This window comes from Charadrius vociferus, unplaced genomic scaffold (assembly GCF_000708025.1).
Source record: "Charadrius vociferus isolate BGI_N301 unplaced genomic scaffold, ASM70802v2 scaffold433, whole genome shotgun sequence".
NCBI classification, from domain to species: domain Eukaryota; kingdom Metazoa; phylum Chordata; class Aves; order Charadriiformes; family Charadriidae; genus Charadrius; species Charadrius vociferus.
This window is the reverse complement of record NW_009647846.1, coordinates 3,623,155-3,639,278: the sequence shown is the minus strand read 5'-3', so window position 1 is coordinate 3,639,278 and position 16,124 is coordinate 3,623,155. Positions and strand designations below refer to the sequence as shown.

The window sequence follows — 16,124 nt, the reverse complement described above, 5'->3', positions numbered from 1 at the left end:
TTTGAAAATCTCCAGAGAAGGGGACTCCCCCCCCTCCCTGGGCAGCCTGTGCCAGTGCTCTGTCACCCGAACCGTAAAGAAGTTTTTTCGTGTGTTGGAATGGAACTTCCTATGTTCCAACTTGCACCCATTGCCCCTCGTCCTGTCACTGGGAACCACCGAGAAGAGTGTGGCTCCATCCTCCTTCAACCCACCCTTTAGATATTTGTAAGTAGTAATAAGGTCTCCCCTCAGCCTTCTCTTCTCCAGGCTAAAGAGTCCCAGCTCTCTCAGCCTTTCTTCATAAGGGAGATGCTCCAATCCCTCAATCATCTTGGTTGCCCTTCGCTGGACTCTCTCCAGCAGTTCCCTGTCCCTCTTGAACTGGGGAGCCCAAAACTGGACACAGTATTCCAGTTGTGGCCTCACCAGTGCCGAGTAGAGGGGGAGAATGACCTCCCTCGACCTACTAGACACACTCTTCCCTATGCAGCCCAGGATTCCATTGGCCTTTTTGGCAGCAAGGGCACACTGCTGGCTCGGTGACAATTTACTATCTACCAGGACCCCCAAATCCTTCTCCTCAGAGCTAGTTCCCAGCAGGTCCACCCCTAACTTATACTGCTGCCTAGCATTTTTCCTCCCCAGGTGCAGGACCCTGCACTTGCTTATGTTGAACCTCATGAGGTTCCTCTCTGCCCAGCTCTCCAGCCTGTCCAGGTCCCGCTGGATGGCAGCGCGGCCCTCTGGAGAGTCAGCCACCCCTCCCAGTTTGGTATCATCAGCGAACTTGCTGAGGATACACTCTGTCCCCTCATCCAGGTCATTAATGAATATATTAAACAAAATGGGACCAAGTATCGACCCCTGGGGGACACCACTGGTTACAGGCCTCCAGCTAGACTTCATGCCACTGAAAAAAGTGAGTAGTCTGCTATGATTTAAATACTTAAATTAAAATTCTTTAAACTGCTAAACAGTGGAGGCACTGGATGTTGACACAGCACAGTAAGCTGATTCTTTAAGCTTGAATATAAGCTCTGAATTCTTACAATTGTTCCTTCGGCAGAGCATGTCACAGAAGGAAAAGGAAAGAAGGAAGAAATGAGTGATTGTATGGAGTTAAATGTCTCATTTTGCAAAAAAAACCTCTTCGTACTTTCAGAAGTATTTCATGATAAAACAAAAGCAGCCGACCTTTTGTATTTGTAAAGAAGAATCCTATTGTTGTACCAAAAGTAGAAAAACTTGTATCACAGTAACACTGAACGGCTTTGATTGGAACCTAAATCTGTCATACTATGTGAAATGCAAACACAGAATAGAAGGTCTCTGCCCCAAAGAATTTACGTTTTATTAACTTAAATCCAAATGAGGTAAGGTCAGAAGTACACCAACACTCCTAAATGTTTTTGCCGTGCAAGAACTCCCTTTGTATGTACCTATGTACTTACGCTGTGTTGAACTTCCATCACTCTGTGTCGGTCCTCGTTCTGGACAGCAGCTTAATTCTTCAGTCTGACACACAACCACTCACAAGCATTCCCCTGTGAAAGTGCACAGTGAACATCAGTGAGCTGGGAAGTTTTGTCTGAAACGAGGCACTTTGTGGCGTGACATTGCGTTGTGTGCTCTGTTATAATGAAACGTTATCTGAACGCTTAGAGAATTTTCCTCCTTGAAATAACATATTAGGTTAAAGTACTCAGAGTATGAGGTGACTTCAGAGGCTGCTACTGATTTTAAATACTGCAAAGCTAGCAGAAACACAATACTTCAAGTAAGAGTTACTTCTTTTCTCTGAAGAAGACTCTGAATCTGTGGTGCTGTTTTGCTGCTTATCAGATGTTAATGGTGTTTCTTACTATGCTTGTTAATTTTGGCAGGTCTTTCTCTTCTACGAAGAAGCTTTGTTGCCAAGATTTACTCTGAAAATGACCTAAACTACTGACTGCAGATGTCTGCAAATGTAGAAGCCAATAAATCGTATCTCCTTCCCTCTCCTGACTTTCCTGTTTCCTGTGGAATTTATACTTCTAAATATTTTTAAAATTAGACCTGTGTTGAAGACATTTGGATTACAACTGTGAGCATATCTATGCAAAGAGACGAGCTAGCCTCAGCAATTTTGAGGTATGTATGCCTACTATGACTTATATCAAATGGGAAGAAAAAGCCAGCTGATTATAGAGTGGAGAGAACTTGAGGCATGTTTTCTAGATTCAGATTGATCTGCACCATTATTCATAGTTTTAACAATGCAACATACATATGCACAGTGAGATGATACGAGCACCAGAACATCTGGCTGGCATTGTTATGGAGGGCGACCTTGTTTGAACCTGCTGTAGGAATATTCAAAAGATTTCTTTTAGAAGAGCAGGTTGCTTCTGTTCTATGACCTGAGCCTTCAGTGCTCACCCATTCAGTTCTTACATGCCACTGAGGTCTGTAGAGATTTTCTTCTTCCAAGGATTGGACAGACATTAAGTAGTCATTGAAATGCACCCGGGAGGCAGTGGTGGTTAGACAAAGTGTTCAGGTGAAGTTGGAAGATACCTCCCTTGAATTGCAAAGTGTCTTCAGTGAAGGCTAGACAAGAAGTAGGTCTTGTTTGCTTTCCTATGCGCAGGTCATAGCGCCGCTGTCTTTTTGCTTGTGGAAAGCAGCAGTCTGGTAGGGCAATGTGCCTGTCGTGTCCAAGCCTAGCAGAGCTGGGTGGGCTTTGCTTTGTGACTGTCCGGCTTTGTCCCACCCGGGTAACAGAAGATGGAGAAGCTCAGCTGTCTAAGAAGCACAGAAGTTCACCAGCTTGTACAGCTGTGTTTTACCTTAAGGCTATTAGCTTGTACTTTTGTACTGAATTCTAAACCTGGAATGAGGAAGTCAGCTAACTTCCTCTGTATGGGCTCAGAAGAGGCCAGTGTGCGCTGATATCATCTGTTGACTCAGCTTTTGCAAACTACTTGGACATGGTTATCTTTTCTGTGGTGTAGGTGTCCATGCTGGCACTCCAGGGCAGTGGCAGTCTTACCAATTAACAGTGGCTTACAGCAAAGGGTGACCAAACACATCTCTGTCTTCCAGAAAAGACTGATTGTTCATTAGTGTTATTTTATTTTTTAAAAGGAAAATTAAAAGGAAAATTAATGTACTGAAAGTAGACACCTGCCACACTGCTGTACAGACTTTTCCTAGGAACTTCTATTCATGAGCTCCAGTGATTCAGGCTGAGATGATGCTGGAGGGACACAGATCTAACCTACCTACCTGTCTGGCTTCACAGCCTGATGAAGTTCCTGTAACAGGAAGGCAAAATGGGCTGTGTCTGCAGTGCTGGAGCAAGCTCGAATTGGCAGGGAGTGCTGTGGGTGGGAAGGGGATCTTCGCCTGCGCTCTGGTTACTCCCCCCGCAGCCCCGTACGAGCAGAGCTGGGATCAGGGCTGGCAGCTGGGTAAACTTCTCTATTACCAGTGGGCAGAACTTAGCGCAACAAACTTTAAACGTTCCTCAGTCTAACCTGGGCACTGTTACTTGGCTGTGGTACTATCCTAAAGTAGTCTACTTGGGCAGAAAAGTATCTTTGTTTCCTGTGAGCTGCTTTCATGAAAACTGGAGAAACACACCGGCGCTTCAGGGGTGCAGTGGTTTGCTGAGCTGCTGATTACAATCTTAGTGCATGTTTTAGATAGTGTACCAGGGACTCGGATTCTGTAACCCAACTAAGCCCCGTTTTTTAGTAAGTTATGGCCTTTGTAATTCCATCAATTAAAATTGGTGCACATTTCCCCAAAAAGCTCCTGTTCTCTGAAAAGTGCACAATTCCTGCAGCAGCTCTGAAAACCTGTAAGAATACGTAGATTCCGTGCGGCCCTGACTGTATATCCATAAGCAAAGTATTAATCTCTATTTCTTCATCTGTAAGATGACGTTGATCTACCTTTGTAAAACATTCAGTTTCATGAAAAGCATGGTTTAAGTGTTGTTTGGAATAATGGCAGTTTCATTATTTAAACTCATGTGACTGAAGGTGAATACTAATGTGTGGAGTGGCAAAGAATTTGAGTATAACAGGAAGTTTTCTTCTGATATAAAGAAATTATCTGAAAGGTGAAATTGTGCACACTGGAAAATGTTGCACTCAAACTGCCCTACAAGCTGTCTAAAAAGTTTCAAAGGACGTTAAAAGGCACTGAGATGTTGAGATGGATGGTAGTGCCATGGATTCAACTTGTGTGATGGGTTATGATAAGAAATTTGCAGACTCCTACTTACAGTTTCTTCAGAGATAAATTTGGCAGATTTCAGTATTTTTTAGATTTGTGTGAGCTGGTTGGTCTCCCTTAACAAATTCCTTTGTGGCCTCTCTTTGTCCTGGAGTTGTTGGCTGCTATTTTCCTGGAAGCTAGTTGCCATGGTGATTATCCTGTTAGCAAATAAATGTGTTTTTCATGATCTCCAGGTATACTAGTTTAGAGCAAAAAGGCTGTAGCCTTTTCTGGGGTCGATGGAAGTACTACACCCGTAGAGGCTCAGTGTTTGTAGATCACTGCCTGTGGCAGAGCACCGAACAAGTGTCTTGTGCTTTAGTGGGTCGTAGTGGTAAGGCGTAACATCCCTTGTCTGTAAGGAGCAGTGCGTGTGTGTTACCGGGGGTCTGAGGCTGAATAATGGTTAAAATTAGAGGAAGGAAAAAGAGCGACTTTTAGTCAGAATCTGTTATGACTGAACTCACCTGATTCAGGCCAGTAATGGTGGACTGACTACAAAGGTGAAGGCGTTGTTGGTGGAAAACAGCCCCTTCGGGGTGCGTGGGGCTGTGATCCTTCGCCATGGCGGCTTTCAGTTGCGATAACCTCTGGCTCCAGTCTTCAGCGTTCTGTTGGAGCTGGGGTGCTGGCTGTGTTGCACCATGGTTTGTTTTCAACCCCTTAAGGCCGGGGCAGTGAGACGTGGTTGCCCCCCCCCCTGCCGGTGCTGTGCTGTGGGAGCCACAGCTCGCCACAAAACCCCTGCACACCCCTCGTCGCGTACGCCTCCCGAAGTAGGGCTTGGAAGCGGGGTATGCCGGTATCGTTGGTAGGGGAGGGTGCAGGCTGATGTGAACATCCGTTAATTAACATCCCGTTCTTCACTGGGGAGGAGCACGAGCTGGATGTGCGAGCCTTTGCTTACCAGGAGGAGCTTGGTTAGTTCGCATCGATGACCCGTGAGCAGTTTGGCTGCTTGGCCTGCAGTGTCCTCGGGTAGAGGTGCGAGGGCTTGTCGCGTGTTGTGCGCACAGGGATGCTGCGGCAGCGGCTGCTTGCTGGTCTGCAGAGCGGTTTGCTATCCGTGCTGGTCACGCTTTTGCTGGGAGTGTTCATTTTCAGATGGTTTGTTGTACTGAAAGTGTGAGTTTTGGTTCTGGTTTATCAAAGTCCTTCAAATGCTTCAGGTGCAATTTCAGTTTGTGTGAGAAGAAAAAAAATCCAAAGTGGTTTTTGGTTTAGCATTGGTTTAACTCCTTGATGAACGTCTCAAGTTTTCATCTGTCTAAAGGGTCTGCTCTGGTTGAGACAGACTAAGAAAACAACTTTTTTTTTTTTCTTTAAAAAAAAGCAAAATTTGTGTGTGTGTCACAGATGACACTCCTGGTCACTTGAAGTCATACAGTAGATTTTAGGATAAGATTTAACCCCAGTGCCCAAAAAATGCCGGTTTGAACTACTGAACTCTGGTAGCTTCGTGAACTCCTCTGGCTTCCTAGAGAAACCTGCCCCTTGAGGTTCTTTTGGTTTGGCATCTGTCACTTGCTGGAAATGCATCCATCCTCCTGGTGCGCTGCAGTCAACCGCTGACTTCTGTCCTCCTGTGCTGGGCACAGTCTCCCTGCGCCCTTCTCTGAGCCTGCTGTGTGCTCCAGTAAGCTCACCCAAGCAAGCCTTCAAATATTAATGTAAACAGCAAATCCGTCAAACAAACCTATCTGGTCAGAGAACAGTCAGATATGTTTTTTGGTTAAGAAATTGTTCTAACTTTTTTCCTGGCTCCCCCTGCTCTGGTTCCTAAGTCAGTTTTTCTTTTTAAAATTTAGATCACTTTAAAGAGTGGAGTTGGGGAATTGAGCAGACAAGTGGCACAACAGAGGGGATGGCAACCTTCAGCGGAGGACAACAAGGGGAGCAACAACCTGTTGGCTGCTGCCAGTTTGGGCTCACCTGACACTGCCCTAAGTTACCCTTCACCTGTTAATTGTTTAAAAAGAAACTATAGGTAGTTAATGGTCAGGCATCTCTAATTGTGATGACACGGTTAATACTTGTCCTTACTGTTTAGTGATAAAACCTCACCACTGTGGATATTCAGGTATATGAGGAGATACTGTCATGCATTTTGCTGAAGTGTAAGCTTTTAATGAAGTATGCTTTTTATCTAGGAAATGAAGTTTTTCTTCAGCTTATTTTAGATGGTTTTGCTGAAATAAAAGGTCAGAGTGCGAACTTTAACCCAAAGGGAGACAAATAACCTATAATCCAATCACTTCAGCCATTTCTCGTTATTGGTGTTTGTGTTTGGAGGTAACGGTAAGTCAGCTGCAGGCTGTGTGGAGTTGAGTGTGAGGCTGTGCCAACAGTGACCCACTATTGACGACCCACCTTTTTTGTGCGAGGTTATTAAGGAAGGGCTGGAATAGCATGGGTTTTCTGTTCTGTGGCTGTGTTATATGAGACTTTGAAAAGATAAGCATGTGTTTCAGAAAGAACAGAACTGTTCTGTGTGCTGGTTCGGTTGCTTTGAGGATGGCAGCTTTGAGATTGAGAAGATCTCGCACCCAAGCCCTGCTCTCCATTGGTGAGAATGTCCTGCAGGTGTATGTTGTCTGTGTAGCAGCTGTAGCCTCGCTTACTCCCTCATTAGGAGACAACCAGCAATCATTTGTTCAACACTCCTAATTCGATGTTAGCTTCTTACTAGCTCTTGCAGGTAATGGTAAAAGACAGCATTATTATTGAATGGCACCAGTCTTGGGCTGGCAGACTAATTTAATCTGCTCATTGGTGGTTATAACACGCACTTGTGTACCTTAAGCAGTACTAAAAAAGCTACTTGATTTCAAAGACCACCACAGAAACTCAGTACCATCTTACATCCTGAGAAGTGTATTTTTGTCCTGTTAGAAAAGATAAAAGGGGATAGTTGGTTGGAGTGATGTTGCTCCATTTAGAGTAGTTCCTCAGGTCGAGATCTTTGTTATTGATGAGATGGCATAAGAAAACTCATAATTTGGAGGCATCATTGTATTCCAGTTTGGTTTTTTTTTCTCATGTATTCATGTTGATTCACTGCCTGAGGTGTTTTGTCTCCATGCTTTGCATCAGGGTTGTGATCGAGTATAGCTGTTGGTCCTGTTACCCCTGACTGGATGGTCTCAAGAGTGGACACCTGTGGCGTTCAGTGAGGCTGTGCTTTAAAATAGCAGTTGATGTGGCTGTGTCATGGAACAACGTTCTCTATTCCGTGCCTTTGGCACTTCATGTCATGATGTCCCATCAGGTTCTGCTGGTTTTTAATGCCTGAAGTAGCACTCAAAAGGAAATCTGTAAAAAGTTCTGTAGCAAGGATCATAATAAGTTGCAACTGAACTTGTGCATGTCCTTTGGTGGCAGCGGAGAGTAATTGATAGATATTTACACACAATTTGGTATGAAAAATGGTATTTACTGAAACGGGGACTTCCTGAAGAAATTTGGTGTTACATGTGTTTGATCTTAAGTTTCAAAACAACTTTTTTCAAAACAGAAATGCCAGAGGAAGGAACATATTATGCAATAAAAGCAAAGATTACTAATTTATCTTGTGACCAGATGCAATATTGGTGTGAAAAAACATATGTATTTTTTACTCTGATGGATGAAAGTTCATTTCTTGGGGTTTGGGAATCAGAGTTACTGATTAATTTTTTTAAAAAATTGTTGGAATTCCCGTAAACAGCTGCTATCATGGTCTTTCACTACTTGTCATGTTGCCGCATCTGTGCTGCTCAAATTATCTTTGTTTTTCATCTTTTTTTTTTGTTGTTGGGGATGTCCCTACACAAATGTGTATTGTTTGCCACCAGCCCAGCACCTTTCAAATTCTGGTGGAGGCATGGCTCTCTTACAATGGCAATTGCTAAGGAAGAGCCAACCTGGGCTCTTACTACTTAGCTGCAAAACATCCTGACATCTCCAGAAGCCTTGGAGGAGGCAAAGGTAGCGATGAAAGCAATGTTTAAGGCCACAACATCTAAAGAAAGGCTGACACTCCAAAATCTGTGACTGCTCTTTTTTGGGAGAGAAATTGAGACTGTGGAGCAGGCTGCCTCCTTCCTTGGTTCTAGTTCCAGGTTTAGGAATTTTCTGGCCCCAGTGTGTGAGACCTAATTTTTTTGAATCTTCATGACCTTATTTTTTTTCGTCTTTTCAGCTTTACCTTTTTTAATCAGTTGGGAATATGTTCACCTATAAAGGTGAACTGACTATTAATGTTTAATTAAAGTCCATCTGGAAGAAGTGATGGAAGGCAAGCTTCCTGAGATTTAAAGCTGAAACAGTGTAGGAAATGTTAATCTCAGTCTTCTGAGAGTTCTAAGAAATTAATTGATAACTGAACTATAAAGGGAAGTCATTAAAGTTTTGCTTGGGAATTGCTTACTGTGAGTAAGTTAGAATATGAGCAGCTTGCAGTAAAAATGTAAAGCAAGGGGAGGCTTTGAAAGTGAACCACAACGGCATAACTAAACATTACCGTATTTTGTCTTCAAGTTCAAATGCTCAGCAGTTCAATCTTGGTAAGCATTCACTTAAGTAAACTTCAGGCATTTTATGGTTAAACAGAGAGACATAAAGATTTGAAGGAATCGCATAATGGCCAGGGTTGGAAGGGACCTCTGGAGCTCACCCAGTCCAACCCCCCTGCCAAAGCAGGGTCACTCAGAGCAGGTTGCACAGGATTGTGCCCTGGAGGGTTTTGAACATCTCCAGAGAAGGAGACTCCCCCACCTCTCTGGGCAGCCTGTGCCAGTGCTCTGACACCCTCACAGGAAAGAAGTTTTTCCTCACGTTCAGATGGAATTTCCCATGTTCCAGCTTGTGCCCGTTGCCCCTTGTGCTGTCACTGGGCACCAGTGAAAAGAGTCTGGCCCCATCCTCTTGACACCCGCCCTTTAGATATTGATAAGCATTGATGAGATCCCCTCTCAGCCTTCTCTTCTCCAGGCTGAACAGCCCCAGGGCTCTCAGCCTTTCCTCATCACAGAGATGCTCCAGTCCCCTGATCATCTTTGTAGCCTCCACTGGACTCTCTCCTGTAGTTCCCTGTCCTTCTTGAACTGGGGAGCCCAGAACTGGACACGGTCCTCCAGATGTGGCCTCACCAGGGCAGAGTAGAGGGGAGGATGATGTCCCTTGACCTGCTGGCCATGCTCTTTTTAATGCACCCCAGGATGCCAAGGCACATTGCTGGCTCATGGTTAACTTGTCCACCAGGACTCCCGGTCCCTCTCTACAGAGCTGCTTTCCAGCAGGCCAGCCCCCAACCTGTACTGGTGCATGGGGTTATTCCTCCCTAGGTGTAGCACCCTACACTTGCCTTGTTGAACTTCATTAGGTTCTTCTCCAGCCTGTCCAGGTCTCACTGAACGGTAGCACAGCCTTCTGGTGTGTCACTCACTCCTCCCAGTTCTGTGTCATCGGCATCTAAGGGTTAAATTATTCCACCCATGGAAAAAATGAATTCCTGTTCTCCAAGAAAAGTCACTGATAGATTTCTTTGAGATTATAACTGTTTTTGCCACTAAAACCGTACTTTTAGTAGTTTTAGTTGCCACTAAAACCGTACTTTTTCTAACTTCTAAAATTAGGAAAACACCAAGATGTGCAGTTCAAGAAAGGAACTGCTGGCTTTCTTGGTGAGGAACTTGGCTTCCAACTCTTTGGGGAGACAGTGATCGATGTTGGAAGATGGAAGAACTTCTCGCCTGTGAGGGCGGTGATCCCCTGGGGCAGGTTGCCCCGAGAAGCTGTGGCTGCCCCATCCCTGGAAGTGTTCAAGGCCAGGTTGGACGGGGCGTGGAGCAACCTGGGCTGGGGGGAGGTGTTCCTGCCCAGGGCAGGCAGATGAGAACTAGATGATCTTCAAGCTCCCTTCCAACCCAAATCATTTTATGATTCTGTGATTGTGCTACCATTCAGAGGTATGTGGACAGGCTTGAGAAATAGGCAGACAGGAACCTCATGAAGTTCAACAAAGGGAAATGTGAAGTCCTGCACCTGGGGAGGAACCACCCTATGTAGCAGGTGTTACACCCTATATGGGCCCATAGCACGTATATAGAGTGGCCACCGTGCAGACATGCTGGGGTCCGACCATCTGGAAAGCAGCTCTGCAGAAAGTGACCTGGGAGTTCTCTGGTGGCCACCAAAGTTGAGCAATGGTTCTCTAAGGAGCCATTAACATGGGTCTTGCTTGGTTTTGGCTCTGGTTATGAGCCTGCGTCTCCTCCGTGGTAGATAGACTTCAGCCTTGTTTCAAACAAATCTCCTCCCTTTTTGTGCTGCTTTGGGTAAAGATTTTGTGGAATTTTTTCATGTGGACTCAGCCGTGAATGTGGGAGGAAACATTCTGAGTTTGGCTGAGGCTTAAATCTCTGACTACTTTATTCCCATTGGCAAGTAAGTCATCAAGCCCAATTTCTTTATACCAAAATCACCGAGTTAACGACTGCCTTTGTGCAGTTGGATGTGGAGGTGGATATTGAAGAGCTGGCATGTTGGTGTGTGTGGCTGCTTAGCTGTGCTGTTTGTGCGTGTTCTCTCTAAAAAGGCATAATTAGATCTATGACAAGAAAAGTACCATAGATGGGCATCAGTATTTTAATTGCTTATGTCCAAAAAGTGTAGGCCTTTACTTCTTTTAAATGCCTTCTCAAGACTGGTCAGCCAAAGTTGAATGTGTCTGACCCAGCAGTGAAATATTCATTATGTCTGTGCCAAGAAAGGCGATTAAAAGTAAGTGTGGAACAGTGGTCATACTTCTGGTATATCAAAACCTGCGCTAAAAAGCTCCCATAGTAGCGCACAAGCAATAAAACAAACCTCAGTGTGCTTGAGATGCACGTGTGCACAGTCAGTGGACAAGGCAGGGATGTCACAGCTCCCTGTGTGGTGGCAGCGCGCAGAGGGCTCGCGCTGACCGGTGTCCAAAGGTGCGCAGTGGCGCCCCAGCGGGGAGTTGCGGCTACGCTGGGTTCCCTCCTCGGCGCCGGAGAAGCAGCCTGGCAGCGTGCCCGTGTACTTCAGGGCAGGTACGCCTGGCTCTGCTTGGACCGCGTTCCTGAGGCACAGGGCTCGTTGACCACTGTTTCTGCCTGGTGGGGTACATACGTACTCAGTTATGTCGTTCCTTGTCTCGAGCTATGCTTGAGCTACCTGAGACTTGGAGAAGTGGCTGTAATGAGTCAAGTTAAAAACACATGATGCCTGTATCCTGTTCCTGGTGGCAACTGGTCGCAGGTTCCGCGCATTGAGTGTGGGTAAGGAGGTGTGGAGAGGGGAGACCACACTGGTGGGTCCTCCCGGCCTTTGTCAGGTGTTGGCTGATGGACTTCAAGCGGTGTTTGATGGGCATACCAAATACCTTGTTTGTAGCACTGCAGGGAGGGACTTGCTAATGCTTAATTAGAAAAAAAAAAAGCGCCATTTAAACAAACCGGCCCCAGATTAAGGCCGTTACAGTTACACTAATATAATTTTTAAGAGTTGCATTTAATTCAAAGCTCCTGAGATTAGCTCACTTGAAGAAAGATCAGGAAAGACAATTTTCTTCTGAAGAGTGGAGATGAAACTGTCGTATTGTGAATTAAAAGACAGTTTGGAAGTGGTAGAGCAATATAAGCCATCAGTTTGTGAGTGAGTCCTCTGAACCTCTGATCGGAATTTGCCTGTCTCGCCTGTGTTGTGTCACATTTTAAGCAATACTAAGGCAATAAGCTGCCAGGTTTTGCAAGCAGGTTTTTCCAGTGACCGTGGTTTTCAGCCAGTAGAGCTTTTCAGGTATCCTTCTGAACAGCGTGGAGGGAACTATCACATGAGATGCAAGTTTTATGTCTGTAGAGAGTGGTTAAGGTACGCTGTTGGGAGCAGATGTGTTAAATGATCTGGGTTGCAGTATGGGCATGATCATTGGTGTTTTGTATTAGCAGACTTTTCCCCATTTGGGGACTGAATATGGTTTGAGTTAGTCATTGTAAACTGTTTAAAGTCAAACTTCTACCTTGTTACTTACTTGATGCTAAATATCAGTGGAAGCCTTTCATGTACCTAATACCATGAGCACCTGAACGATGGGAAAAGCATTGGGATTTTGCTGAGCCAAATGAAAACTTCCTTTGATCTGTCTCCAGTCTCAGCGAGTTGAGTCAACGCTTCTGAAAGATCAGAGAATTAATACTAGTTTTGAGTCATCAGGGGGAGTAATTTACCACTCTGTGCCAGGTTAGTTCTACTTTCTTCTTTCACGAGTCATTGTAAATATGATACTTTCCAAGATTCAGGGCTAAAAGCACATGTTAAAATCGCATGTAGCGTGCGTTGGTGGTAGGCGATACCTTTCTTTGCAAGCCTGCTAATTTAACTTGCTTTAACCCTCTTTCAATTCCAAGCCTGGAATAAACCTTCCTTCTGGAACTAGAGGTGCTAAATCATGCCAGCTTCTGTGCTGGCATTGTGACGGATTAATCTGCTAGGAGTTAAAATGAGAGGCCATCTCTTCTTTTTTTCTTTTATGACAAGAATGCTTAAGAGTCTCTCTGTAATGCCTGAAATAGCTGCAGTGTAACCTTTTGTCTTCCCTTGGAAGTCGGATGAAAATACCTGTATTTCCATTTTACGGTTCACCCGTTCCTGACATTTGAGTCAGCTTTGACACCTTGAAAGCAGCGGCATCTCCTGGCAGACAGGCAGTGAGGGTAAGAGCAGCTTTGATCTCTTCCTCCCCACCCCTTCCTCTCCTGAAAAGGTGTAGCCAAAATGTTTGGTGCAGCGTGGTAGTGGTGCATTTTTCCAGAGGCTGGAGAATCTCATCCAGATAGTGCAAATGTTCATAGCAAAGGTGGATAGTAGAAGCGCAAATGACCGCAGAACCCTTGAGATGCTTCAAGGAGTCTCTTCCAGTGCAAGATTTCTTTAAAGACAGGGAAGCTAAAAGAAACTGAATTACTTCTTTTCACCTTTGCGCGTATAGAATTCATTGGTATTTGAAGGTAGGCTTTTATTGTTGCAGTACTACTCTGAGCAGGCTCAGCACAGGCTCCTGCCTGTGAAGGCACAGTCTCCAGCGCTGGTCCTAACCATGTTAATGAGACAGTTGTGTCTGCTGCGGTGAAATTGGAACATGCTTCTGCTGCTGTATATCCCTGCAATAGCGAAAATTGATGAAGCAGCTGAAAACAGTTTCTTCAAACAGCGGACTGTGGCTTGTTTTGACAAACAGGACTCAGTGCTTAAAGCTTCGTTTTAAACGAGACAGACGCGAGTGTACGTTGCTGTAGCAGCTCTTCCTTGTTGTGCTCCACATAAGCCTGGAGCTTTCCCTGTCTCCGAGCTGAGAGGGGAGCAGATGGTGCCGATAACCACCTTTTCTCTCTGTTCCCTATGCGTTTTCCCAAAACATCGCACATCTTAACCCATCTTCACCCTCTTGCCGTCCTCTGGGCTGTGGGGCTTTTAGCTCCCTTTTGCTTTTGCCCTTGGCCTCAGCGAGCGTGCCTGCTTTGGGCTGCGCAGCGGGGACCGGCGTGTCGGTGTCATCTCTCTCTCTGCCCTCCTCCGGTCCCTGACAGTCACACGGTGATTGCTTAAGACTTTACTGCATGCTGGAATGTAGAGAGTTAAGTCATATTATTAAAACCCCGCAACTAATACACATATCTTCGTTGTTTGTCTACTCTGTTGTGAACTCTGGCTTCAAATTGTGAGTATATGCAGGCAACAGTGAAAAATGACTTGTTGCTAATGATAATGTTAACCACTACCTCTCTCTTGTAATCCTGGTCTATTTGTTCCTTATTTCCATACATACAGAGCTCTTTCCTTTGTGGAAGACCCAATATTTTGAATGTTTGGGTTAATACTTCTTCACTCTTTTCCTTTAGGGAAGGTAATTTCTCTGTTTACAAAATGGTGGTATTTGAACTGTGAAAATGAAATTATTTTTGTTTTGATGAGTCCTTGTGGAAGCTGATGCGAGTTCCTGTTTCTCCAGCTGTTGTGGTCATAGCTTCAGATACAAGGTTTTTGATAACACCGTTGTGGAGTAAATGTGCCCTCTGTACTGCCTCCTTTCTTTAGCTGTATCCCAGAGCTGTTGTAACCAGCTCTGTGGTCAGATTCTTCCCCCAGTCCCATTTTCTTTCAAAGCCAATTTAATTTTTTTTTTTTCCTTTTGGTTCACATCCCAGCCCTGGAAACAGCTGTGCCTCCAACGACTAAAATGGTGGTGTGTCATGCTGTGGGACTGAAAAATGAGCCACAGGGGGGCAAAAGAGGTTGGAAATTCTTTAAATTGATATTTCTGTCCTGCTTCTTGCATTGTGAAAGGCCAGCCTCGGACCCCTGCTTGAATGGTGGAGACGGTCCCTTCAGATGACCTCCAGCAAAGCGCTGCATTCAGAACATGCAGCTGACTGGTCTGCAGAACATGTAAACGTGGTTACAACCTTCTTCCCTTTAGCAAAGAGCAGAAATGTTCTTGAGGAAATGCTGCAGTTTGGTCTTCCTTTCAATTTGGTTTTGAAGAAGAGCAGGTGAGGATGTGGCTTTTCTGAAACAGATTGCTAAATCAGGGTCAGGATCAAAGGGAGGGCAGGGACAGGGATGTTATGATGGGGGTCTGCTACAGCCCACCCAACCAGGAAGACCGAGCAGAGGAAGCCCTCTGTAGACAGGTATGATCAGCCTCAGGTTCATAAGCCCTGGTCCTCATGGGGGACTTCAGCCACCCCAGTATCTGCTGGAGGGCCAGCACAGCAGGGCATAAGCAATCCAGGTGGTTCCTGGAATGCGTTGATGAAGTTCCAGATATGGTACTGTGCATTGTCTGTACTCATCTGTTGGGGTAATGTAAACCTGTAAATATATAGCTAAGAAATTCACTGGGGTGAAGGAAGTGCTTTAAGGATAACCAGTGCTTTCTAGAAGGAGGAACAAGAAGCTCTGCTAAAATGTGGAACCAGTAACATTGCCCCACAGTCAGACTATTATGGAATACCAGCCCTAGATGCAACAGCACAGTCCTCAAAGTCTTATAATAAATCTACAGGTCACAAGCTGTAGAAATATATCTGAAGTATTTTGCTTTGATTTTCATGTTGATAGCACATACCAAAACCTGAATGGTTATGTGTTGGTACCTCTGCATGGTTCTGAATTTTGGAGAAGTCGTGACCTCTACTTCGTAGCTTTGATTCAGGCAACAGTGTAAACGCTGAGGGACTGACATGTTCAAAGAGGTATGGAAAAGTTTTCAGTGGCAATTGGTTGTACTGCAAAACAGTAGAAATGTTTCTGAAAACCAGTCACTCAACTTTAAGACACTATAGGTAATTTTCCTTGTTTATTAGGAAACTAATCTTTGGTATTTATGTTTGTGGTCCTTACACTGTGACCTAACTTTGCAGAAGAACCGTTAGTCTTTATATTTGCAGCAATCAATAAGCAGTACTTCTTCAAGGACAGCAGTAATTTAGAGGCTGTCCATGGGTGGTACTGAAGATGCTTGATTCTGATGTGGGTGTATTCAGGAAGATGTTTCTTGAAAAGTAATTGGAAGGAGGAGATCTGTCGCTCATTAAGAGAGTGGTTGGTATCTGCTCATCTGTGACTTGACTGCAATTTTCTCTTATCTACAGGATTAATATTTGAGCTTTCAGGAACAAAAAACTGTGTGCGTTAGTTTTGCTGGTCAGCAGTATTAAATATATATAAAGTTCTAGGAAGGAACTGTTTCAACAGGATGTGGATCCGAGAAGAGGCTGATGTTGAAAGATCAACCCCTGATATGTCTGTGAACAAGGTACCCTCACACAGCATGAGTACGAGAACCATCAATGGGTGCAGGGGTAGAA

General features: G+C 44.8%; 1 protein-coding gene across 1 annotated transcript in view; it reads left to right on the top strand.

Moving 5' to 3' along the window:
• Positions 1-2,022: 2,022 nt before the first annotated feature.
• The window catches only part of TMCC1 (transmembrane and coiled-coil domain family 1), a 106,609-nt gene continuing 92,507 nt past the window's right edge, over positions 2,023-16,124 (top strand). The window contains exon 1 of the mRNA XM_009882874.1: positions 2,023-2,112. The gene's annotated coding sequence lies outside the window, so the exon portion shown is untranslated. The remainder of the gene's footprint in view (positions 2,113-16,124) is intronic.